Raw genomic sequence first — 25495 nt, 5'->3', positions numbered from 1 at the left:
TCGTTGAAGACCTTGAGTACCTGCCCAGAACCATCTATCACATCATCTGGCGGACTCTCTGGCCCATTAAAGGACACTCTCCACATGCCAAGATTGAGGGTGCAATGAAGACTCTGATATTCTGTATCCTTCATGGCAAATGCTTCAACGCACAGGACTTCTTCATACGCCAACTTGCTGCATCAGGCTCAGATTTATTTGGTTTGAAGTTCTATGCTCCTTGGGTAATGAGGCTGATCAAACTTCACTTTGCGATCTCATATCAGCCCTCAGCCCGCAACCATCGGATCTTCTTGCCAGATGTGGATACCTCTGCTGAAGCCATATATCCTGAGCCTGCCAAGCAACCTCTGAGTCTTCAGAATGCAGAACACCAGAGCTTCACTCAGAATGTTGAAGGTGTTGAAGCCATCTCTAGGGTGTATCCGTTGGCTGGCACTACACGTGCACCACGCCCTGCATCCACTGAAGCCACTAACAGCACACCTGCTCAAAGACCCAAGAAGCGCGCTCGTGCTCTCAATGACCGAGAGCTTCTTGTGGCCCTTCATCAAAAGCAGGATAGGCATCACGACTGGCTGAAGAGACAGATGAAAAGCCTCTTGGTGGATGTAAATCGCATCCGAAATCTTGCCACCAAGAATGCATTCGTTGCACATGAAACCTGTCGCCACACCTGGAAAGGACTCACCATGCTGTGTTCTGAAGCTGATCTTCAAGAGGATGGCTTCAAAGAGCGATTCAAGTTTGACTCCACACCTCCCAGAAGGGCTGTGCTGCGAGGAACTCCATCACTTGAAGACTCAGAGTTCTCTTCATCTGCTGCCACGGTGACTGCAAGGATTATCGAGGAAGAAGACGACGCTACATCACCTCCACCTCCTTCAGCGCGCGTCGACTCTGCACCAAGCTCTTCAGCACCGCCAAACACCTCCCACGACCCTGCTGCTCATGGGAACGAGTAGAAAACTCTATGTCTTCAAACCTTTTTGGTCCTCGCTGACAAAAGGGGGAGAAGCATATGATGTTGATAGTCTTCAAGCGGGTCAATATGGGCGGGTGCCTTTATTTTGCTATACTTTGCTTCGTGCTTACAACTCCCGTTTCGCTACATTTGCTTCTTTGAGTTGTAACACTTAAACTCGATGGTCATCTGCTACTTGTTTGCCACTTTGTTTTGCGAAGATAAATTCCGCATGTGCGACGATAAATTCCGCACTTAGATCATTCTGCAGACGTCCATTTTTCATTATGCATGTCATTATCTTCATACACTTTTACATGCATAGTGGATTGTCATCATAAGTTGAAGTGGATCTCCACAAGTACAACCTGCCGTGTGCATTTGCATTCCAGAAGCAAATTACTTATATGCACATCTTCAGGGGGAGCCCTTGCAGCTTATGAAGACAATTCCTTTACAATTTCACAAATTATATTCCCCGTTGAAAACTTCAACTAGTTTGTCATCAATCACCAAAAAGGGGGAGATTGTAAGTGCATCTAGTGCCACCCCTAGTTGGTTTTGGAGTATTGACGACAAACCTAGTTGAGGGACTAATGTGTTTGTGAGAATTGCAGGATAACACAGGTAGAAGTCCCTCATTGATTCGGTTTTACTACCAGAGATGACCCCTAAAAATGTATGAAGACATTGAAGTCAATGGTGGTATATGAAGATATTCACATTGAAGACTATGACAAGAGAAGACACCACGTGAAGCCTATGGAACTCGAAGACTTAGATCTTTCGTAGTTCTTTTTCATTTGTGTTGAGTCATAGGAACCACCGTACTGTTAAGTGGGGTCCAAGAGAACCAGTCAGAATGACTGAAGTGATGCCTAATTCAAAACCTATGTCTTCAAGCGAAGACTATGAGAGCAAATCTTGTCCAGAGTCGGACAAGTCAACTTTACTTGTAGCCCAAGTAAAGTTGTCGTGTGAGTTCGAAATCTGACCGTTGGAACACGTGTCAGTTCCTTAGTGACCCAGGGTCATTTCGGACAAATCAGGTTAGGTTGCCCAGTGGCTATAAATAGTCCACCCCCTACAACCATAAACGGTTGGCTGCTTAGATTTCAGTGCACGGCTTTTGTCGTTTGAGAGCAACCCACCTCGAAGCCTTTGAGAGAAAATTCCTAGCGAGGAGAAAAGCCCTAACCACCCAGAGCCAGAGAGAATTGGGCATCACTTAAGTCTTCCTGTCTGAGTGATCTGAAGACTTATTACACTTGAGGACTGTGCATCCTCCAGCCGGTTAGGCGTCGCGTTCTGAGCATCCAAGAGACATTGTGGATTGCCGGTGAACGAAGTCTGTGAAGGTTTGGGAGTCTACCTTGAAGACTTACCAGAGTGATTGGGCGAGGTTTGTGTGACCTTAGCTCAAGGGGAATACGGTGAGGACTGGGTGTCCTGAGCTGCGTGTTCAGGACTGGGTGTCCGGGACTGTGTGTCCTTTGGTTTAAATACCTAGCCGCCCTAACCAGACGTACAGTTGTCACAGCAACTGGACTGGTCCAACAAATCATTGTCTTCAACGAGTCACTGGTTTCATCTTCACTTCCTTTTACTTACTGATACTCATTGTGAAGTCATTGCATGCTTGCTATATCTTCTGTTTTCACAACGTGACTGTATGATATGTTTGGCTTCATAACTTCTTCCTACCTGATCCTTATTACACTGCAGCTATTTGTCATTGTGCTTTCACTCTATTGAATACTTGACCATGGCTTGCCTAGTGTAATCTAACTTCCGCTGCACAGTGATAGGCATATCTCTATTGTTTGTCTTCATAACTTCCACGTTTTGAAGACTTTCATAAAAATCGCCTATTCACCCCCCCTCTAGTCGATATAACGCACTTTCAGAGACATGTTAAGCTTCTCATTTGCAAGAAAATGAGACAGCAGGGGGCGATGCGGTTATCTAATTTTGGATGAACGCTGGATAGGGGTAGGGAGCAATCGCTTGCTCCCTAGTAGCGTCCAAGTTGATATGTTTGTTTGCCAACATTTTTGTAGGGGAAAAACAAGGACTCGGAACAAGCATGCCCCACAACAGGCCATGCCTAGGCCAAGTGGCAACTAGTTACGTCACAAGCAAAAGGAATTTAACAAGGTCTGATGCGATTCAAGAAACTAGGTCAAAACACAGGCCGATGAGATCAATGGTTTCAACTGTGTGGGATGTCTCTTCCTGCACTAGTGATAGTTCTATTGGAGAACATTAGCTATGTGATACAAACAGTTGTCACTCGTCTGGTGCACTACCCCTATCGTATTTTTTAAAGTTTAAACCAAACAATAGATACAATTCCCATGAACCATATCAAACTCCAAGAGCCATCGGTCTATCAAAACGGGTATAGATATGCTTTGGTTGACACCTGCCTTCATAAGCGTGGTACGAACACAAAGGCAAAGTACGAAACTAAGGAGATATCATGTCAAGAAGACCAGTAGCGAAGCCACACTATGGCTGTGTAGTCAAATCACTACACAGCTTTTGATCAAAACCTTCTAAATATACAAGTGAAATTTCATGGATAAATTCAGAAATACTGTAATATTTGGAGAGGAATTGTAGTTGACATCATAGGTTTATAGTTCTGGCACCGCCACTGAAGAAGACTGTACTGCATATCATTGCATTTTGTGATCCAACTATCTTTTATGTTAATGAGCACTGAAACTATTTTCAATGAGAAGACCAAAAAAATTTTGATACATCATTCACATATGTAGGACAAAACGAAATTTGGAAGAGCGACAAGGCATGGTGTGTGAAAAATCCTGAAATCTAAAAAGTGCTTACGCACTATTTAGGCGAATCGAGCGGCCGGCTCTTGTCCGCATATTACGCTGTCTCCCTCACTTATTAAATGCATGCATGGGCATATTTTGTCTCTTAGTGCATGTGATTGATGGCATTAACTGCGATCAGACTTATAATATATGTGAATGGAAAAAACAGATCAACGTGTATTTATTTCAGATTTTCAATTTTTAAAAAACCCATATCTTTTAAACCACACATCGAAATTCAGATATGTCTTCACCATTGGATTCTCGTGACGAGATCTTTGAAACTAGATCCCCCATGGGCATGTTTCGACGATTTTTTTTCGAGAGAATTCCTTATTTAACACTGTGCTTAAATTTTATGCCTTATTTGACATCGACAAATAATTTCTTCCCTATATAACAACGAGTCTAAATTTTATGCCTTTTATGACACTTTTGTCCATTTTAAGTCTAAATGACACTTGAAAATACCATTTTGCCTCTCATGTGGTATGTTTGTGCCCGAGTGCTGTTCGATGATTTTTTTATCATCTTTATTAATAATTATTATATTATTATTTATTGGATTTTCATATGGAGCTCACATAATCTATTTTGAATGTCTAAGTTTTTTTAGTGCACAGTCTCCACGGGAGAATATATGTACATGTAGATACATGATATAGTAGATGCATACATTAGATGGTCTATCATTAGCTTTGTACGTGGTGCATGGCAAAATTGCCTACGTACAATTGCACATATGCATCAAAGGCCATGCACACGGCAGTAGCATGTACGTGGTTTATGACTCTAGCCGGTGTACGCATACACTTTTGAATACCCACACGTCTGTGCTGCACGTACACAATACACATAGCCATGTATGTATATTTGTTCAGGTATTTGTGTACCGGCTGCTGCGTGGACATATACATATTTAAATACCCACAATACCCAGGCAAGCTAGCTCTATGTGCTCTTACAATGGGATCAATGAAATACTTCTTCGGGTATCGTGTACCGGCTGTCGCGCGTACGTGCGTGTTTGTGTGCTGTTGTTGCGTGGGTGCTGCTGTGCACGTGTGATGCTGCATTGCTGCGTGCCTGCGTGCTACAGTGTGTGTGCGTGTGCGTATGTGCTGCTGCGTGTTTGCTACTGCTGATGCGTGTGTGTGCGCTATTTGCTCCATTGATGTTGTGCGTGTGCTACTGCCTCACACACACATATATCATATGGGGGGCAAAATGGTCTTTTCAAGTATCATTTAGGCTTAAAATGGACGAAAGTGTTATAAAGGGCATAAAATTTTAGACTCGTCAGATAGGGAAAAAAAGTTTTCCAGTGTTAAATAAGGAAACGAAATTTAAGATAGTGTTAAATAAGGAATTGTTTCATTTTTCGATGCCAACTTTCGTGCTATATTGTGCAACTTTAGTACTGTATTGTGCAACTTTAGTATTACATTGTGCAACTTTTTTCAAACCCAATTTTTGGATCTGCATGATTCAATTTTCATGAGGTTGCAATGTAGCAACCATGACAACTTTGATGTGCAACTAGTCTACTATCCCAACCAACTATCAAGTAGTCGTTGTGCAACCCTCCTCCCTACTCGTGGATGCGTCGTTTTTCACTGTCGGTGCACCCTACTCCCACCTCCCCTGCAAGCGATTTGTGCAACTTAGTCTATTGTTCAAGCCAACTACCTATTAGTCAATGTGCAACTCCTTCCCCTTCCTATTTGTGGACACGTATTTTCAATTGGCGGGGATAACAAATAGAGTTGCACATACTCTGCTAGGTAGTTGGCCAGAGCAACATACGAAGTTGCACATCTCACAAGCAAGGACAGTTGAATGGTAAAAAAATTGACATTCATGAGGGTTGTGAAAAGATACATATACATAGAGTGCGAGTTGCGAATCTCACTAGCAGGGGTGGTTTGGACCGTGTGCTAGAAGGGAAACTACACATCCATGGGGTATAGGATAAAGTTACAAATCACTGTTAGACAGTTGGCCGTGGCAGCATCCGAAGTTGCACAATCACTAATAGAAAGTTGGCGGATGCAGTAAATAGTGAAAGCACATCCACGGGCAAGCGGAAAGTTGCATGTCAATTACTAGGCAGTTGGCCCGAGCAACGGACGAAATTTCTCATCTCACTGGAAGGGGTAGTTTGAGGGGGTGGAGGTGACATTAGTGAAAACTGCACATCCACGGGGTAGGCGAAAAGTTGCACATCCACGATCTGCTAGTTGCACATCGACTACTAGGCAGTTGCATAAAACGAGGTACTAAATTGCACACAAAAAAATCATCGAAACAATACCCATGCGGGATCTAATTTCGAAGAGCACGTCGTAAGGGTTCCAACGGTGAAAGCGGATCTTAATTTCGATGTTTGGTTCTAAAGTTATGGCTTTTAAAATGAAAAGGAACTCTAAATTAATGTGTTCACACCTGATTGCTTTCTAATCCGTAATTAAAAACATGTTACATGCCTTTTCTATTTTTTTTACAATAGGAAAGAATCTTTCTTTTTTTGTTTGATAAGAATATAAACTTGCTAAAAGTGGCAGCCGCTGCGGAGCGCTAGCGACCGCTCGCTAGACGCGTCCATGAAAAATACAGGAGACACGACGATGTTGATTGGGATAAAAATTACTCTAGTAAATAAGAAATATGGAATGGTCGTACTGTCGTATGGAAAATTGCAAAGCAAAATAGAGCAAACCCTATAAAGAAGATTCAAAAAAATAGCGAAAGTAGAAGTAATACATTCCGACAAAGATATGATCAATCAGGAAGGTTTTTCTTGAAAAGAAAAGGGGAATGTCACGTTTTTTAGCAAGGAAAAACCAAAGGAAAAAAAGTCCCAACGGTGAAAGCGGATCTTAATTTCAATGTTTGGTTCTAAAGTTATGGCTTTTAAAATGAAAAGGAACTCTAAATTAATGTGTTCACACCTGGTTGCTTTCTAATCCGTAATTAAAAACATGTTACATGCCTTTTCTATTTTTTTTACAATAGGAAAGAATCTTTCCTTTTTTGTTTGATAAGAATATAAACTTGCTAAAAGTGGCAGCCACTGCGGAGCGCCAGCGACCGCTCGCTAGACGCGTCCGTGAAAAATACAGGAGACACGACGATGTTGATTGGGATAAAAATTACTCTAGTAAATAAGAAATATGGAATGGTCATATTGTCGTATGGAAAATCGCAAACCAAAATAGAGCAAACCCTATAAAGAAGATTCAAAAAAATAACGAAGAACCAAATAAGAAAGTAGAAGTAATACCTTCCGATAAAGATATGATCAATCAGGAAGGTTTTTCTTGAAAAGAAAAGGGGAATGTCACGTTTTTTAGCAAGGAAAAACCGAAGGAAAAAAAGGTCCCACCGAGACTTGAACTCGGGTTACTGGATTCAGAGTCCAATGTCCTAACCACTAGACCATGGGACCATCTGCTGATTAGATTTTCGAATAGCACTTATATAATTAATAATAGAGCGGGTCAGGCATCCTATCTGACGACCGTCGAGTGTCTGAGAAAATCTGCTTTCCCCTGTCTTGTTTTCCAAAGTCAAAACCAAATACTGATACAAATTCCTAAAAACCATATCAACTCCACGAGCCTTCGGTCCATCGAAACAGTTAGAAACTTAGAAATCTGCTTTGTTTGACACCTGACTTGAAAAGTGTGGTACCAAAAGAGAGGCAAAATATGAAACTGAGAAGATATCGTTTCGCCACATCTCACTGTATATCGTGATCAACGTATACAGGCTAGTGGCCACAAACTATTTCGATGAGAAATAAGATAAAGAAAGTTTGGTGCATCGTTCACGTATTTGAGACAAAAAGAGATATAAAATAGCATAAGAGCAACTCGAACAAATCATGTTTCTGTAAAAGAAAACTACCGTTAGGGCCAAACAACGCCTCAAAGAGATCCCGTAAACGTGGAATAAATTTACAGGATCCTGTAAACTTGACCCCAACTTCCCTCATCGGAGACCGTCACGTGTATCACTGATTGGCGGGCCCTAGGCCATTTATCTCATTTTGTTTAATGAAAAATAAAATAGAAACAGATTTAGGGGAAGAAATTTACGGAATCTGACAAAAGTAGCTCTCAGAAAACTTTCCCTAAAATTTAGGGACATTCTGTAAAAGCACTTTTATAAGAAGTTTTTTTAGAAGAACTGTTGAAGTTGCTCTAACAACGCTTGAAAAAATATGGCGTTGTGTGAATAAGAAATAGAGAATGATAGCATTGTTGCATGGTAAATAGCAAACAAAAATACGAACTTTGTAGAGATGATTCAAAATAATAGTGAGAACCAAATAAGAAATCATAATTGACAATATATATAGGATGCATTATGAGGCTTTTTTTTCCTTAAAAAAAGGAATGGCAAAAAAATTCAAGCACATAACAAAATGATACGAAAAAACAGGTTACGAACTTTGTAGAGATGATTCAAAATAATAGTGAGAACCAAATAAGAAATCATAATTGACAATATATATAGGATGCATTATGAGGCTTTTTTCCTTGAAAAAAAAAAGAAATGGCAAAAAAATTCAAGCACATAAACAAAATGATACGAAAAAACAGGTCCCACCGAGACTTGAACTCGGGTTACTGGATTCAGAGTCCAATGTCCTAACCACTAGACCATGGGACCATTTGCTGATTCGATTTTCCAAATTGCTCCTTTCTTATTAATTCGAGTGGGTCTGAACCTAGAAAACAGAGCAAGCTGCAAGGACTAATCAATCCTCTCATACGATCCACAGTTAGATCGGCTGCTACAATTAGCAGCCGTCGCAGGTTACCCTTTTGAACAGTGCTCGCCGTGATGTGCCGGGGACTGGACTAGCTAATCCGGCGACGACTGATGGAGGCACGAGAGCGCCGACGGCGCCGGCACCGCCGGGGTCACCGTCGCGGCCTGCTACAGCAGACTGAAACCAACGTGCCAGAGAGGTACTCCCTCCGTTCCAAAATAGATGACCCAACATTGTAGTACAAAATCAATACAACGTTGGGTCATCTATTTTGGAACAGAGAGAGTATCTATTAGCTCACAACCTGTGGCAATCGTACTACACATATATGGTTTCGGTTGATGTTCATTCACGTCTGCCACATAACAGAAAATATTTTGTCGCAAAAGAGAGAAAATGAATTGGCATCTCAAATAAGAAATTTGCTAGCATTGCAAGATGGCTCCATCCAAAATTAACATCAGAATCAGCCTCAAAAATAAAACAAATCATGTACAAACAGGTTGCATCTGCTTACTGCTAAAAAATTCCAGTGCTCCCAACTCAGAAGCACGGCAGTAGCAGACCATCTACTCCAAACAGCTGCAGGATCCAACGTTTTATCCTCGCTAAATTTCAAGGCAAACTGCTCATCATCGTCGTCGTCATCAATTACCATTTTTGTGTCTTCTTTTCAAACTGGCCTTCTGGCTGAAAGAAGCACCTGACCTGTCCCCAGGTTCAGACATGTCTCTGTCGTCGATGATCCGTTGTTCAGTATGTTCACGGTCATCCAGCTCAGGCTCACTCAAGTCATCTAGAAGTTCAGCCTCACCAGCACGGACACCGTTATTGTTTAGCTCCGGATGGAGAGGAGTGTCCCTGAAAAGGTGGGAAGTTACTCTTGCTGGTTATTCATGTCTACCTATTTTCGGCTTTCACTAGGCATAAGTGCATAACATAGGAAAACATACACCCTCAAATATGAAGCTATTCTATCTCAAACAAAATACCAAGCTATTCCAAGTATGTGATGTAAATAACTCAAATGAGCTTACATGATAACTGAACCAGTAGTCTCAACACCAGGAACAAGTCTCTTGATGCTGTGATATGTATCAAACCACTCAGAACATCAAAACGGACAAAGCAGCATAAATAACTTTGTAAATCTGTGGCATGTTTGCACCCAGTACTTAGCAAGGGGAAATGCAACCTAGGGTCCTGAATTAGTTGCACATTTGCATACGATGAAACTATAAATAAAAAACATCTCAATACATGCTATGGAGAGTAGTCAAAAGAATAAAGTCATACAGGACCAAATAATGTGATGTTTTGCAGAAACAAATGTTTGCTCATACATCTCATAAAATTTCCAGCATAATCAATGGCAACTTAAATAAAATTAACCAAAAATATTTCTGGCAGAATTTCCAGGCATTTTGTCAGCAATCATACTGCCTGATATAGAAGGCCTTTTAATAGTGAAACATTCCTTTTTGAGCACACACAAAAGCTTTGCCTATCTTTCATTAACAGTATAACAAACTCAAAGAAAACATATCACGCCAATAGAATTAACTCATGTAAGCAACTCCATGCAGGAAATTACCTGCACTTGCGTGCTTGCAATGTTTCTTCATCAGATGATATTGGATGATTATCGTTGTTGTCATACTTCCTGCTTAACCCATCCAGCCTTTTCCTTATGCGCCTGAAAATGTAGGCTAGACTTAATGGCAAGCAACTACAAATTAGTTATTAGATCACAATAATTTCTTTTCATTATGTGCTTAGGGCAACATATGTACTAGTTTTGACATCTTTGGCCTGCTAACTTATGCATCCCATCTTACTGATAAATATACAAAACCGATTGTTGAGCATGCAATACAGGTTCACGGACACTGAGGAAGAATGACACAGGTGGTCCTTTATAATATAAAGCTGGTGAACATTCAGTAGTCTGTTCTTGATGTGCATAAAACCGAATGAGCTCACCTAAGCATTGATCCCATGGTCTCGCCATCAGAATCCGTGCCTTGCGAAGTCTCTTGATGCTATGATATACTCGGTGAAAGATCCATCAACAGTAGCTCTTTAGTTTCGGTTCTGCAATAGATGAAGGCAAAGATTGAGGACATCAAAACAGACAAGGCAGCATAAATAACTTCATATGTCTGGCATGTTTGCACTCAATTCCTATCAAGGGAAAAATGCAACCTAGAGTCCTAAATTAGTTGCACTATTGCCTATAACAAGATTAAAAGACGAACATCACAATACATGCTATGGAGTGTACTCAAAAGAATAAATGTCATACAAAACCAAATAATGTGATGTTTTTGCAGAAACAAATGTTTGTTCATACATTCTATGGCATTTCCAGCATAACACTGGCAACTTCAAATAAAGTTAACAAAAATATCTGCATTTAACGGTTTAGATTGCATACTGGCAAAATTGCCGTGCATTTGTAAGAAAACATACTTCTAATATGGAAGCCTTCTAATGGTAAAAAAGTCTTTTTTAGAGCACACACACAAAAGCGTTGCATATCTTTCATTGACAGGAACAAACTCAAAGAAAAACATATCACGCATTCACGCCAGTAGAATTAACTCATGAAAGCAACTACATGCAGAAAATTACCTGCGCTTACGTAATTGCAATGTTTCTTCATCAGATGATATTGAATGATTATCACCGTTATCATTCTTATTGCTTAACAGAGGCAGCCTTTTCCTTATGCACATGAAAAAATGCAGCTACACTTAATGGCAAGTAACTACCAATTGATTATTAAATCACACTGATTTCTTTTCACAATGTGCTTAGGGCCATGTATGTACTAGTTTTGACACCTTTGGCCTGCTAGTTATGCATCCCATCTTACTGACAACTATACATGACAGATTGTTGAGCATGTAACACATATTCACGGCCACTGAGAAAGAATGAGACAGATGATCCTTTACAATACTCACCTGGTGAACATTCAGTAATTAGTTCTTGATATATATAAAGTCAAATGACCTCACCTAACCACAGGTCCTATGGTCTCATCGTCAGAATCCGTGCCTTGTGAAGTCTCTTGATGCTGTGATATGATCGGTGAAAGACTCTCCAACGGCAGCTCCCTAGTTTTGGTTCTGCAATAGATGAAGATAAACACTCAGGACATCATAACAGACAAGGCAACATAAATAACTTCATGTATCTGTGGCATGTTTGCACTCGGTTCTTAGCAAGGGAAAATGCAACCTAGAGTCCTAAATTATTTCCACATTTGCCTACGACGAAGCTAAAAGTTCTTAGCAAGGGAAAATGCAACCTAGAGTCCTAAATTATTTCCACATTTGCCTACGACAAAACTAAAAAAAGAACATCACAATACATGCTATGAAGAGTAATAAAAAGAATAAATCTCATACAGGACCAAAGAATGTGATGTTGTTTTGCAGAAACAAATGTTTGCTCATACATCTCAGGGCATTTCCAGCATAATCAATAGCAACCTAAACTAAAATTAACCAAAAATATCTCTGCAGAATCTCCGGGCATTTGTTAGCAATCATACATTCTGATATAAAAGGCCTTTCAGTAGTATGACGGTCTTTTCAGAGCACAGACAAAAGCTTTGCATATCTTTCATTAACAGTGTCAGTAACAAGCTCAGAGAAAACATATCACGCCAATAGAATTAACTCATGTAAGCAACTCCATGCAGGAAATTACCTGCGCTTTCGTTTTTGCAATGTTTCTTCATCAGATGATACTGGATGATTATCATTGTTGTCATACTTCCTGCTTACCCCATCCAGCCTTTTCCTTATGCGCCTAAAAATACAGGCTAGACTTAATGGCGAGTAACTACCAATTAGTTATTAGATCACACTAATTTATTTTCATGATGTGCTTAGGGCAACGAATGTACTAGTTTTGACATCTTTGGCCTGCTAAGTTATGCAACCCATCTTACTGGTAACTACAAAAACTGATTGTTGAGCATACAATACAGGTTCACTGCCACTGAGGAAGAATGACACAGCTGGTTCTCTATAATATCAGCTGCTGAACATTCAGTGGTTTGTTCGTGATGTGTATAAAACCGAGTGAGCTCACCTAAGCATTGATCCTACGGTCTCGCCATCAGAATCTGTGCCTTGCGAAGTATCTTGATGCTGTGATAAACTCGGTGAAAGATCCATCAACGGCAACTCTTTAGTTTCGGTTCTGCAATAGATGAAGGGAAACATTAAGGACATCAAAACAGACAAGGCAGCATAAATAACTTCATATATCTGTGGCATGTTTGCACTCAATTCTTATCAAGGAAAAAATGCAACCTAGAGTCCTAAATTAGTTGCACATTTGCCTGTGACAAAACTAAAAGACGAACATCACAATACATGCTATGAAGTGTACTCAAAAGAATAAATGTCATACAAGACCAAATGATGTGATGTTGTTTTTGCAGAGACAAATGTTTGTTCATACATCCCATGGCATTTCCAGCATAATCACTGGCAACTTCAAATAAAGTTGACAAAAATATCTACATTTAACGATTTAGATTGCATACTGGCAAAATTTCTAGGCATTTGTCAGAAAACATACTTCAAATATACTCCCTCCGTTCCTAAATATTTGTCTTTCTAGAAATTTGAACAAGTGCCTACATACGGAGGAAAATGAGTGAATCTACAGTCTAAAATATGTCTATATACATCCGTATGTGGTACTCAATTTGAAATATCTAAAAAGACAAATATTTAGGAACGGAGGGAGTAGAAGCCTTTTAATAGTAAAAAAGTCATTTTTAGAGCACACACACAAAAGCGTTACATATCTTTCATTGACAGGAACAAACTCAAAGAAAAACATATCACGCCAATAGAGTTAATTCATGAAAGCAACTACATGCAGGAAATTACCTGCGCTTAGGTAATTGCAATGTTTCTTCATCAGATGATATTTGATGATTATCGCCGTTATCATTCCTATTGCTTAACAGAGGCAGTCTTTTCCTTATGCGCCTGAAAAAATGCAGGCTACACTTAATGGCAAGTAACTACCAATAATTATTAAATCACACTGATTTCTTTTCACGATGTGCTTAGGGCCATGTATGTACTAGTTTTGACACCTTTGGCCTGCTAGTTATGCATCCCATCTTACTGATAACTATACATGACTGAGTGTTGAGCATGTAACACATATTCACGACCACTGAGAAAGAATGAGACAGCTGATCCTTTATAGTACTCACCTAGTGAACATTCAGTAATCAATTCTTGATGTATATTAAGACAAATAAGCTCACCTACGCACAGATCGTATGGTCTCATCGTCAGAATCCGTGCCTTGTGAAATCTCTTGATGCTGTGATATGATCGGTGAAAGATTCTCCAATGACAGCTCCTTAGTTTTGGTTCTGAATAGATGAAGGTAAACACTCAGGACATCCAAACGGACAAGGCAATATAAATAACTTCGTGTATCTGTGGCATGTTTGCACTCAATTCTTAGCAAGGGAAAATGCAACCTAGAGTCCTAAATTATTTCCTCATTTGCCTACGACAAAGCTAAAAGTTCTTAGCAAGGGAAAATGCAACCTAGAGTCCTAAATTATTTCCACATTTGCCTACGACGAAACTAAAAAAAGAATATCATAATACATGCTATGGAGAGTAATCAAAAGAATGTGATGTTCTTTTGCAGAAACAAATGTTTGCTCATACATCTCAGGGCATTTCCAGCATAATCAATAGCAACCTAAAATAAAATTAACCAAAAATATCTCTGCAGAATCTCCGGGCATTTGTTAGCAATCATACTTTCTGATATAAAAGGCCTTTCAATAGTATGACAGTCTTTTCAGAGCACAGACAAAAGCTTCGCATATCTTTCATTAACAGTGTCAGTAACAAGCTCAAAGAAAACATATCACACCAATAGAATTAACTCGTGTAAGCAACTCCATGCAGGAAATTACCTGCGCTTGCATGATTGCAATGTTTCTTCATCCGATGATACTGGATGATTATCGTTGTTGTCATACTTCCTGCTTACCCCATCCAGCCTTTTCCTTATGCGCCTGAAAATATAGGCTAGACTTAATGGCAAGTAACTACCAATTAGTTATTAGATCACACTAATTTATTTTCATGATGTGCTTAGGGCAACGTATGTACTAGTTTTGACATCTTTGGCCTGCTAAGTTATGCAACCCATCTTACTGATAACTATACAAAACTGATTGTTGAGGATGCAATACAGGTTCACTGCCACTGAGGAAGAATGACACAGCTGGTTCTCTATAATATCAGCTGCTGAACATTCAGTGGTTTGTTCGTGATGTGTATAAAACCGAATGAGCTCACCTAAGCATTGACCCTACGGTCTCGCCATCAGAATCTGTGCCTTGCGAAGTATCTTGATGTTGTGATAAACTCGGTGAAAGATCCATCAACGGCAGCTCTTTAGTTTCGGTTCTGCAATAGATGAAGGGAAACATTGAGGACATCAAAACAGGCAAGGCAGCATAAATAACTTCATATATCTGTGGCATGTTTGCACTCAATTCTTATCAAGGAAAAAATGCAACCTAGAGTCCTAAATTAGTTGCACATTTGCCTGTGACAAAACTAAAAGACGAACATCACAATACATGCTATGAAGTGTACTCAAAAGAATAAATGTCATACAAGACCAAATGATGTGATGTTGTTTTTGCAGAAACAAATGTTTGTTCATACATCCCATGGCATTTCCAGCATAATCACTGGCAATTTCAAATAAAGTTGACAAAAATATCTACATTTAACGATTTAGATTGCATACTGGCAAAATTTCTAGGCATTTGTCAGAAAACATACTTCTAATATAGAAGCCTTTTAATAGTAAAAAAGTCTTTTATAGAGCACATACACAAAAGCGTTACATATCTTTCATTGACAGGAACAAACTCAAAGAAAAACATATCACGCCAATCAAGTTAATTCATGAAAGCAACTACATGCAGGAAATTACCTGCGCTTAGGCAATTGCAATGTTTCTTCATCAGATGATATTTGATGATTATCGCCGTTATCATTCCTATTGCTTAACAAAGGCAGTCTTTTCCTTATGCGCCTGAAAAAATGCAGGCTACACTTAATGGCAAGTAACTACCAATAATTATTAAATCACACTGATTTCTTTTCACGATTTGCTTAGGGCCATGTATGTACTAGTTTTGACACCTTTGGCCTGCTAGTTATGCATCCCATCTTACTGATAACTATACATGACTGAGTGTTGAGCATGTAACACATATTCACAGCCACTGAGAAAGAATGGGACAGCTGATCCTTTATAATACTCACCTGGTGAACATTCAGTAATCAGTTCTTGATGTATATAAAGTCAAATAAGCTCACCTAAGCACAGATCGTATGGTCTTATCGTCAGAATCCATGCCTTGTGAAGTCTCTTGATGCTGTGATATGATCGGTGAAAGATTCTCCAATGACAGCTCCTTAGTTTTGGTTCTGCAATAGATGAAGGTAAACACTCAGGACATCAAAACGGACAAGGCAATATAAATAACTTCATGTATCTGTGGCATGTTTGCACTCAATTCTTAGCAAGGGAAAATGCAACCTAGAGTCCTAAATTATTTCCACATTTGCCTACGACGAAGCTAAAAGTTCTTAGCAAGGGAAAATGCAACCTAGAGTCCTAAATTATTTCCACATTTGCCTACGACGAAACTAAAAAAAGAACATCACAATACATGCTATGGAGAGTAATCAAAAGAATGTGATGTTGTTTTGCATAAACAAATGTTTGCTCATACATCTCAGGGCATTTCCAGCATAATCAATAGCAACCTAAAATAAAATTAACCAAAAATATCTCTGCAGAATCTCCGGGCATTTGTTAGCAATCATACTTTCTGATATAAAAGGCCTTTCAATAGTATGACAGTCTTTTCAGAGCACAGACAAAAGCTTCGCATATCTTTCATTAACAGTGCTAGTAACAAGCTCAAAGAAAACATATCACACCAATAGAATTAACTCGTGTAAGCAACTCCATGCAGGAAATTACCTGCGCTTGCGTGCTTGCAATGTTTCTTCATCCGATGATACTGGATGATTATCGTTGTTGTCATACTTCCTGCTTACCCCATCCAGCCTTTTCCTTATGCGCCTGAAAATACAGGCTAGACTTAATGGCAAGTAACTACCAATTAGTTATTAGATCACACTAATTTATTTTCATGATGTGCTTAGGGCAACGTATGTACTAGTTTTGACATCTTTGGCCTGCTAAGTTATGCAACCCATCTTACTGATAACTATAGTTAACTGACTATTGAGCATGTAATACAGCTTCATGGCCACTGAGAAAAAATGACACATCTGGTCCTTTATAAAACTCACCTAGGGATCATTCAATAATCAGTCCTTGATGTATATAAAGCCGAATCACCTCACCTAAGCATACATCCAACGGTGTCATCATCAGAATCCGTGCCTTGCGGAGTCTCTTGATGTTGTGATATAGTTGGTGAAAGATTCACCGGTGGCAGCTCCTTAGTTTTGGTTCTGCAATAGATGAAAGGAAACACTCAGGACATCAAAACGGACAAGGCAACATAAATAACTTCATATATCTGCGGCATGTTTGCACTCAGTTCTTAGAGAGGGAAGATGCAACCTGCCTGCACTCCTAAATTAGTCGTATGTTTGCCTATGACGAAACTAAAAAACAAACATCACAATACATGCTATGTAGTATAGTCAAAAGAATAAATGTTATACAATACCAAATAATGTGATGTGGTTTTGCAAAACTAAATGTTTGTGCATACACATATCCCACGGCATTTAATATAAAGGTAAACAAAAATATGTAAATTTCATGGTTTAGAGTACAAAATGGCAAAACTCCCGACATTTGTCAGCAATCATACTTTCTGATACAAAAGGCCTTTTAAGAGTAAAACAGTCTTTTTAGAGCACGCACAAAAGCTTTGCATATCTTTCATTAACAGTAACAAACTCAAAAGAAAAACACATCACGCCAATAGAATTAACTCATGTAAGCAACTCTATGCAGGAAATTACCTGCGCTTGCGTGCTTGCGATGTTTCTCCATCAGATGATAGGGGATGATTATCGATGTTGTCATTCTTACCGCTTAACCCGTGCAGCCTTCTCCTTCTGCGACTGAAAATGCAGGCTCTTAATGGCGAGCAACTACAAATTAGTTAGATCACAATAATTTCTTTTCATTATGTGCTTAGGGCAACATATGTACTAGTTTTGACATCTTATCAGATTAATTACAGTGATAAGACTCAATTCCAGATGAATTACAAGTAAATCAAAATTTGACCCTTAGAGTAACAGATATTTAGGTCTATAAGGTCAAAACATGCCACGAAGGTGTGTGCATTCTTATCAGATTACCATATCCTAATCTATAAGACTGAATTACCCTCATAATAATTTCTTACAGATTTTACCAAATTGTTATGGCCGAAAGTAGCGATCAAGATTCTGTTTCTCAAGAGATTAATGCTCAAAGATTTATGGCGGAAGTTTGCTAAAAAAATTCACCATGGAGACCAATTCAGTGGCTAGAGCAATGCATATTTGTGAATATAGGGAGTAGAGTCTGGGGCCTTCCATGCATAACCAAGTTCAAAAATGATGTATATTTGTCAATATAAGGAGTAGAGGGATGATGAACTTCAGTCTGGCTAACTAACTCTTCCATTCCATGCATAACCAAGTTTGTGATTTTCCTGAAGTTCAAAACTACATACTGGTATCCTCGGATAAGAAAAAAATGCATACTAAAAATAGATAGAGGATACTGTTATTTAACAAACAGATCCGAAATGGCAGACGCTAGTTTTTGTTCAACAGTATAAGCTGGTTGCACAACAGAACTGCACAGGTATGCACAGTAGGAGAAATGATGGCCAGTATCATAATTTGCACATAAGCTGGTTGTTACATAATGATGGCCAGTATCACAATAGGAGAAATAATATAAGCTGGTTGTTACATAATGTGCACATAAGCTTCGGCGAATCAAGACAGCAAAATGTGGACAGTGTCAGAGACTCCTCTACCCACAAAATCAGTTCTCTAATCTAATTGCTCGAGACTGACAGATCTTGTGCGGGTTCCGTCCGTGCAGACCATGACAATAACTTGAGAGTTTCAGGAAGGGGGATAGAAAATCTACCTGCCGTGATGACGAGGTTGCGGTCGGACTGGTACTTCTCGATGATGGGCATCAGATCTCTGGACGCGATCCTCCACTTGCAGACCTGCTTGAAGACCTCCCGCCGCTCCGGGTCGTCCCGCCGCAGCAGCCTCTGCAGATCCTTCAGATTGTCAGCACAAACGCGCAGCGGAAGTCAGGCAGTCAGCGAACACCAAAAGGCCGGAGGGGAGCGCGAGTGAGGCGCGAGAGGAGGGGCGTGGGGTGGGGTACCGAGGCAGTCCTCGCCCTTGCGTAGCCGACGGCGCCTCCGTCGTCGTCCTCCTCCGGGGCGCGGAGGCCGGCACAGGTGCTGGAGAGCATCGCCGAGTCCATGCCGCCCCGCTAGGGCTCGGGCGCCTGGCCGGTGCGTGTAGCGGGAGCTGCTGGTCGCGGAGGCGAGGGCGCGAGGGGAGCGGAGAGATTGGGGAAATTTTGCCGCCGCCGCGCTCCATTTCCGGCGGGGTTTTCCCGGGCTTTTTGACTCCGCTTGGTGGGCCGTCAAAGAAGTGGATCGACAACTGCCCGATTGATAAATAAACCCTAAAAAAAAAAGACACCCTAAAAAAAGTCCGATGCCATTTCAGGGCGTGCTACGCGTCAAGATCAGCCGAGTCGCGAGCCGTCAGATTTGCCGCATCAAGCCGCCGAATACGCCCCACCATTGCAACACAGGTCTTGTTATAGAATTTTTTACAAAAAATTGTTTTGTTGCATTTTTTTTGCAATCGAGGTCTTATTGTGAAAAAATTCACAAAATAAGTTTTATTGCAAAATGTAAACTCATTGTAGACCATTACAACACTGCATATGTTTCAACGTTTGATAAAGGACGGCACACGGGCTCTCACGTGGAGACATGTAACGCAGGGGAGGTGGTGGACGCGGCCCACGTGGAGACATGTAACGCAGGGGAGGTGGTGGACGCGGCCGCTGCAATCCGCCAGGTGATGGTAAGAGTTTCTCATTCCAGAAACCAAAAGACTTGCTTCTAGAAAAAGGAAATCAGAAGACTTGAAAGAAAAAGGTTTGATGCCATTCCAGAAACCAGGTCTCAGAACCGGCGAACCCAGCGCCGCCGGCTGACCACCACGGATCCAACCAACCTACTGATCCCATCCATGTACATGTACAAGATGCTAGTACAACGAAAGCGACTCCCTGACAGACGGACAGGCGGCTACACATACAGACAGCACTGCAACCAATCACCAACCAACCACGCTACACGCTAGTGCATCCTCACATGATGCCGGGCTGATCGAGGTGGTCGCTGCAGTTGGTCGACGGCACGGCGGAGAGCTCCAGCCTCCCCGTCCACTCCTCCCCGGGCCTCAGCGTGATGGGCCGCTCCGCCGCCGCCGCGTCCACGCACAGCGTCTGCTTGTACTCCTCGTCCCCGAAGTCCGCCATCGTCTTCGCCTTCTTCTCCCACGGGTTCCACACCACTGCCAACAGCACCGAGGACATTGCAGACTGTGTTACTATCATATATACCACCATGTCTGGCTTCGCAAGCCAGCCGGACGGAGGGAAATGGATGAAATGATCTGTGTCTTACCGGTGTCGGGGAGGCCATCCTTCCTGATGACGAAGGTGCGCTTCTTCTCGTGGTCGAGCACCGCTATCACGTTCGGCGAGCTGACGTACACTCGGTCGACCTGCAAAAACGTTTGCACATGCACCAGGTGTTGTTAGCACCTTCACTGCAGAGAAGCAGTGCGACTCTGAATCTCTGATATTGCTAAATGGAAGTCAAATTCATACCGACATTCGAAAAGATGGGTTTCAGCTAGCATCAATAGATTCAAGTGTACTACTAAACTACGAATGTGCTACACCCTCTGTTCACAAATTTAAACTGCCAAAACGTCTGACATTTGTGAACAGAGGGAGTAGTACATTATTGTTGAAGCTTCTCTTAATATTCAGTTATTCACCTCTGATTCGAACGTTATGGCGTCTCCTTGTTCGGTATGGCGTTCCCGCTGGCTGAGATTGTCCAGATAATCAAGGGTCTCCAAGCCTTCTATCCTCACCTCGCTGGAGTTAACAGGGCATGACAAAAGTCATTTGTGTCAACATTGTATGACATCAACAGAAAGCAGTTCGACAGTGAGGCGCAAGAAAGCGCTTATGTTGGGTACATGTCGCCTGACCTGATGTCTGAAACTGAGAGGTATGTGTGGTAGGCAAATGAGAAACTGAATGGCTTGCCATTAACGTTTCTGATGCGCGATACTAGTGAGAGGTCACCGTCCTTTGTGAGAGAGATTCTCAGCCGGAACTCGAAACTGCAACCAAAATCAAGTGATCAGGTAAAATGCATGCAAACATTGTAGGGAAGGGATACAGATATGAAACAAGAATGAGAGCACAAGGAAATCCCCTCTCATTCTTATGTCTTCAGCATCTATGTTCCAAGCGACTACCAGTCGCCAATTAGAGGTGCCGCTGAATCTTAACCATACTCATCAAAAAAATTACCCTATATGTATGAACATCAGTATTATCATACTACACTCTCTACCTAAACATGCACATATCTAACCATACGGATATTGTGAACGAAATATCATCAGAGGTACAGGCTTCGGCTGTTAACCAAGCATCTCGAGTACTCGCTTGCAGAACCTCGACATCCACCCTCATTTAGTTGTAAAACAGAGAGTGTGTGCAGCCAGAAAGTAGGTGCAGATTAATCAACAGAGATGAGATGCATACCTATGTGGCCAGCTCTTCGTGTCCTCTTCAGATGGCTTTAGGATAAGGTCAACAAAAGATCTGCTGCCACTGTCACTGCGACTCAATGCCGGATGCTCCTCATCGAGGCCCCACATCCTATTCCTCGCAAATCCATGTCGCTCCAAGGTCCCGCAGTTCCCAAACTGAGAGAGTTTTGCAGTTATCAGTAACGCCAAGAAAAAACAAGCAGTTCTGCTCTCATCTCCTATCAGTATTTGTACTCTCTGGTAAGTAGACAGACAATCAAATAGAAACTGGAGTAATGTGGTACCTGCGGAAAGCATATCGGAATCCCGCCACGCATCGCCTTTGGTGGCTTCATGATTGCCTGCACACCAACAACTTGGGTTATATGCAAGTGCCTAGTAAGACAATGGAACACATAAGACATAAGAGTGACTACTAATCCCTCCTTGTACTAACTTTGTACTAAATCAGCGACACTTATTTTGAGACGGAGGGAGTAGAGTACAGCCCCCACATGTTTGCAAATCGGACGGAGCTAGCCACGAGAACTGGCTGTGGGGGGAGGCATTGTGACTCATGAACCTTAATTCCTAGCTGTCTACTCCAAATCTCCAACCACCAGTACAGTCTACTTGAACACTCTTGTCTGTCCTCCCAATGTTAAATTCAGAAAATGCATACAGCCTGCGTGATAATCCAACCCCACATTGCCGTAATTATCCGCAGCAGTTAAAGCAAGTGACACGCTGAATGGGGAATTCATATTTTGTACAGTTCCCCAAAATGAATCTCTAACCAGCACAGAAGAGAGCAGAGCAGAGTAGACCAGAGCTGAACTGAAGAGTGGGGAACAGGAGGAGGGGCAGGCTGACCTTGCTGCTGGTGAAGAGGAGCTCATCTCCCCGGTCGTTCTTCCAGGAGACGACCTGCCCGCCGTGCAGGCTCACCTGCAACCAACGCCCAAAACCCCATCAGAAAGAAATTCAGAATCACGCCCAACCCAGCAGTAGTGAGAGTGAAGACGGGGGACGCACCCGCGCGGTGGCCCCGCTGGGCGAGCGGAGCAGGACGGCCCCGTCCCCGTCCCTGCCCGCCTCCGGATCCGTTGAGGCCGCGTAGCGCCCCATGCTCATTCACCGACGCCGGCAGCCGGGAGCCGGTCGGTCGGAACCAATCGGTCGAGCGCGGCGCGAGCAGGAGCACGGCGCGGGACCGCAGATCGACGGAAGGAGCGAAGCGGGCACTGCACTGGCACGCAGGGAGCGCGGGATATGTATGCGGGCGGGGCGGGGCGCGGCGCGGGGCGGCGACGTCGGCGTTGGGGCGGTTGGGGCGTCACGCGCGGCGCGGCGGCACTTTCCGTGTGAGTGAAAGCAAAGGCAAAGGCGGCGCGGAACCCGTGAAGCGCCCGTGAGCCACCACCCACCTCACCTCGCCTGGCACCTGGCGCAGCGGCCGTGGCAGGCAGCGCTCCTCCTCCTCCACCTCCGCCTCTCCTTTTCTCCCCAACCGAAACTCCACCCGCCCGCCCGCAAGCCCGCAACCGGGGGAGGGAGGGAGGGAGGAAGTCCACAAGGCACGGCACGTCGGCACGGCAGCAGGAGCGAGCGCGGGCACGTGGGGGAGCGGGCAAAGCAGTCTAGCAGGCGCGCGCCACGCAGCGGATCACACGCAATGCCATGGGAGGAAGGGAGAGGCTCCTGACCTCCGGTCCGGTGGTACTACTGGCAGCAGGTAGCAGTAGTACTCCCGTACTGGGCTGGCTGGTGCCGGAAGAGAGGGAGGGAGGATCCGAGGCGAGATCCGGGGCGGGGCGGGGCGGAGGGGCGGCCGCTGCCACGTGCGCTAGCGCGTGCCGCGTCCGGGGGCGAGGTGCCGACTGAGTGAGTCAGTGACTGGCTCGCTTGGCCTGCGCGCGCGTGTCCTCTTGCCGACCCTCCTCGTCGGCTTGCCAGCAACGGTCGAGTCTCCTAGCAGTAGCTCGTAGCCGATTTTGGCGCTTCTCAAGGCGTTTCCCGCTGCCACGGCTTTCATTCAGCTCCAGGCACCGCTCTTGAGTCTTGACGCCTAGCTGCTGTACTGGCCTTCCTGTTTGCCGCCGGGGAATTTATTTATTTATCAATCTTTGAGCCGCCTCCGTGCGACCTATCGCTACGCGCTCCAACTTTTTAATGCATGCGCTCATTTTGTTTTCGGGTTATATGTGGTCAATTATGATTGACCATATAGATAGTAGGATAAACAATCCAGATGGGTCATTATATGTGGATTTATCATCATGCTTAAACCACATCATGGCATGTGTAAAAGTTATCATGATGCATACACATTATACCGCATCATGGCATGTGTAAAAGTTATCATGAAGCCGACAAAGCTTGTTGTAATAGACAGTCGAAAAGTCGTCGTGCTAAAGCGCCACAGAAGTACCGGCACACCAAAACAACAACCTTCGCCGAGTTGAGTCTGGTAGGCGATTTTGGCGTTTCTCAAGGCGTTTCCGTTGCCACAGCTCTCAGCTCCAGAGGCCGCTTTGACGCCTAGCTGCTGTACTGGCCTTCTTGTTTGTCACCGGAAAAGAACAATTTTTGGACTTTTTGAGCCGCCTGTGCGCGACCAATCGTGGCGAGCTCCAACGTATTGCATGTGGTCAATTATGATTGACTATGGACAGTATATTTATAGGATAAAATAATACAAAGTGGTAGCTGTATGTGGATTTGCTGTTATGTATACACGCTGCTTGCCATGACGCTCAGACCACATCATGTCTGTAAAAATTATCATGACGCACACATACTACTTGTCATGCTGTTCACAGACACTTTCATAGCCATCGTGCAAAAAAATCGTCATGTTGGGTACACACTACTCCCTCCGTCTCAAAATAAGTGTCACTGATTTAGGATCGAGAGAGCACTTGTCATGGTGCTAAAAAAACATGTCTTGACAATTATGTGTAAAAATTGTCATGATGCTACACACTACTTGCCAGGGATTGGAAGAAACTATATTAAAATATATGAATGTTGTTCACACGGGCTTCAAAATAATTACCATTGTGTTCAACCGTAAGTTGCCGAAAAAACTTGTCATGATGCACCCACACTACTTGTCATTTGACAGGGTATATCTACCACTGTTTAGTTTTCGGGGGCAAACCCAAGAATTGACGGCTAAACACAACAATAAGAAAAAAATGATTAAGAAACTCCATAATGAAAGATTCCATGTGTATATACAAAGTTACTACCTTGTGTTGTTGCAATAAAGAATCGTCACATATAAGGTTGCGTTTGGATGTATGTATTCAGCCTCTCAATTGGTAATTGGTATTCGGGAACCTCTAGTTCAATTGTTTTGTAGACTTCATGTTAGTCAGTTGAAATGGAAATCAATATTAGCGAAAACTCCGGAAACACACGGTGAAACTGGAGCTCACTATTAGCGACAACCTGGTGCCCTACCCTAACCGAGTCACCGTCTCAATGTGATAGCGGCGATCCGCAGATCGCTAAGGCTTCATCGCGCTCCCGGGTAGTCATCGCCATACATGTCGCTTGGCCTCAGACCACACTAGGAGCTCCTTCGTGTGCCCATTTTATCTTGACTAGCCTTTGCATTCCCTTGCCCCGCTCTCAAATGTTGGAAATATGCCCTAGGGGCAATAATATTTGTATTATTATATTTCTGTATTCATAATTAAAGAGTTTATATTCTATGTTATAACTGCTATGGTCCTAGAATATGCGATTCATTGAAAAACACATATGCGCGTGTGAAATGATAAACGGTTAAATAAAAGGTTCCTAATCTTGCCTCTAGGACTAGCTCAAGTGTTGTTGGTGATCATGTTTTCCAGAGCTTAAGATATCGTTAAGTGTTAAACGATAGTCCTAAAACAAGATTGAGAATATGACGTTGGAAGAACGCTCATATTGAATC

At 42.5% G+C, this 25495-nt stretch overlaps 2 non-coding genes and 1 pseudogene across 2 annotated transcripts; all 3 read right to left on the bottom strand.

Annotated features, from left to right (window-relative positions):
- Positions 1 to 7183: 7183 nt before the first annotated feature.
- Positions 7184 to 7255, bottom strand: TRNAQ-CUG. Its single transcript has one exon. It is a non-coding gene; the product is annotated as a tRNA-Gln (tRNA).
- Positions 7256 to 8412: 1157 nt separating this feature from the next.
- On the bottom strand, positions 8413 to 8484 carry TRNAQ-CUG. Its single transcript has one exon. It is a non-coding gene; the product is annotated as a tRNA-Gln (tRNA).
- A 478-nt stretch (positions 8485 to 8962) lies between these two features.
- Positions 8963 to 23583, bottom strand: LOC119356299 (annotated as a pseudogene).
- Between the last annotated feature and the right edge of the window lie 1912 nt (positions 23584 to 25495).

The sequence above is a fragment of the Triticum dicoccoides genome, chromosome 1A, assembly GCF_002162155.2.
Source record: "Triticum dicoccoides isolate Atlit2015 ecotype Zavitan chromosome 1A, WEW_v2.0, whole genome shotgun sequence".
Lineage (NCBI taxonomy): Eukaryota > Viridiplantae > Streptophyta > Magnoliopsida > Poales > Poaceae > Triticum > Triticum dicoccoides.
The sequence above is the reverse complement of the archived record's forward strand: the minus strand, read 5'-3'. Positions and strand labels throughout refer to the sequence as shown.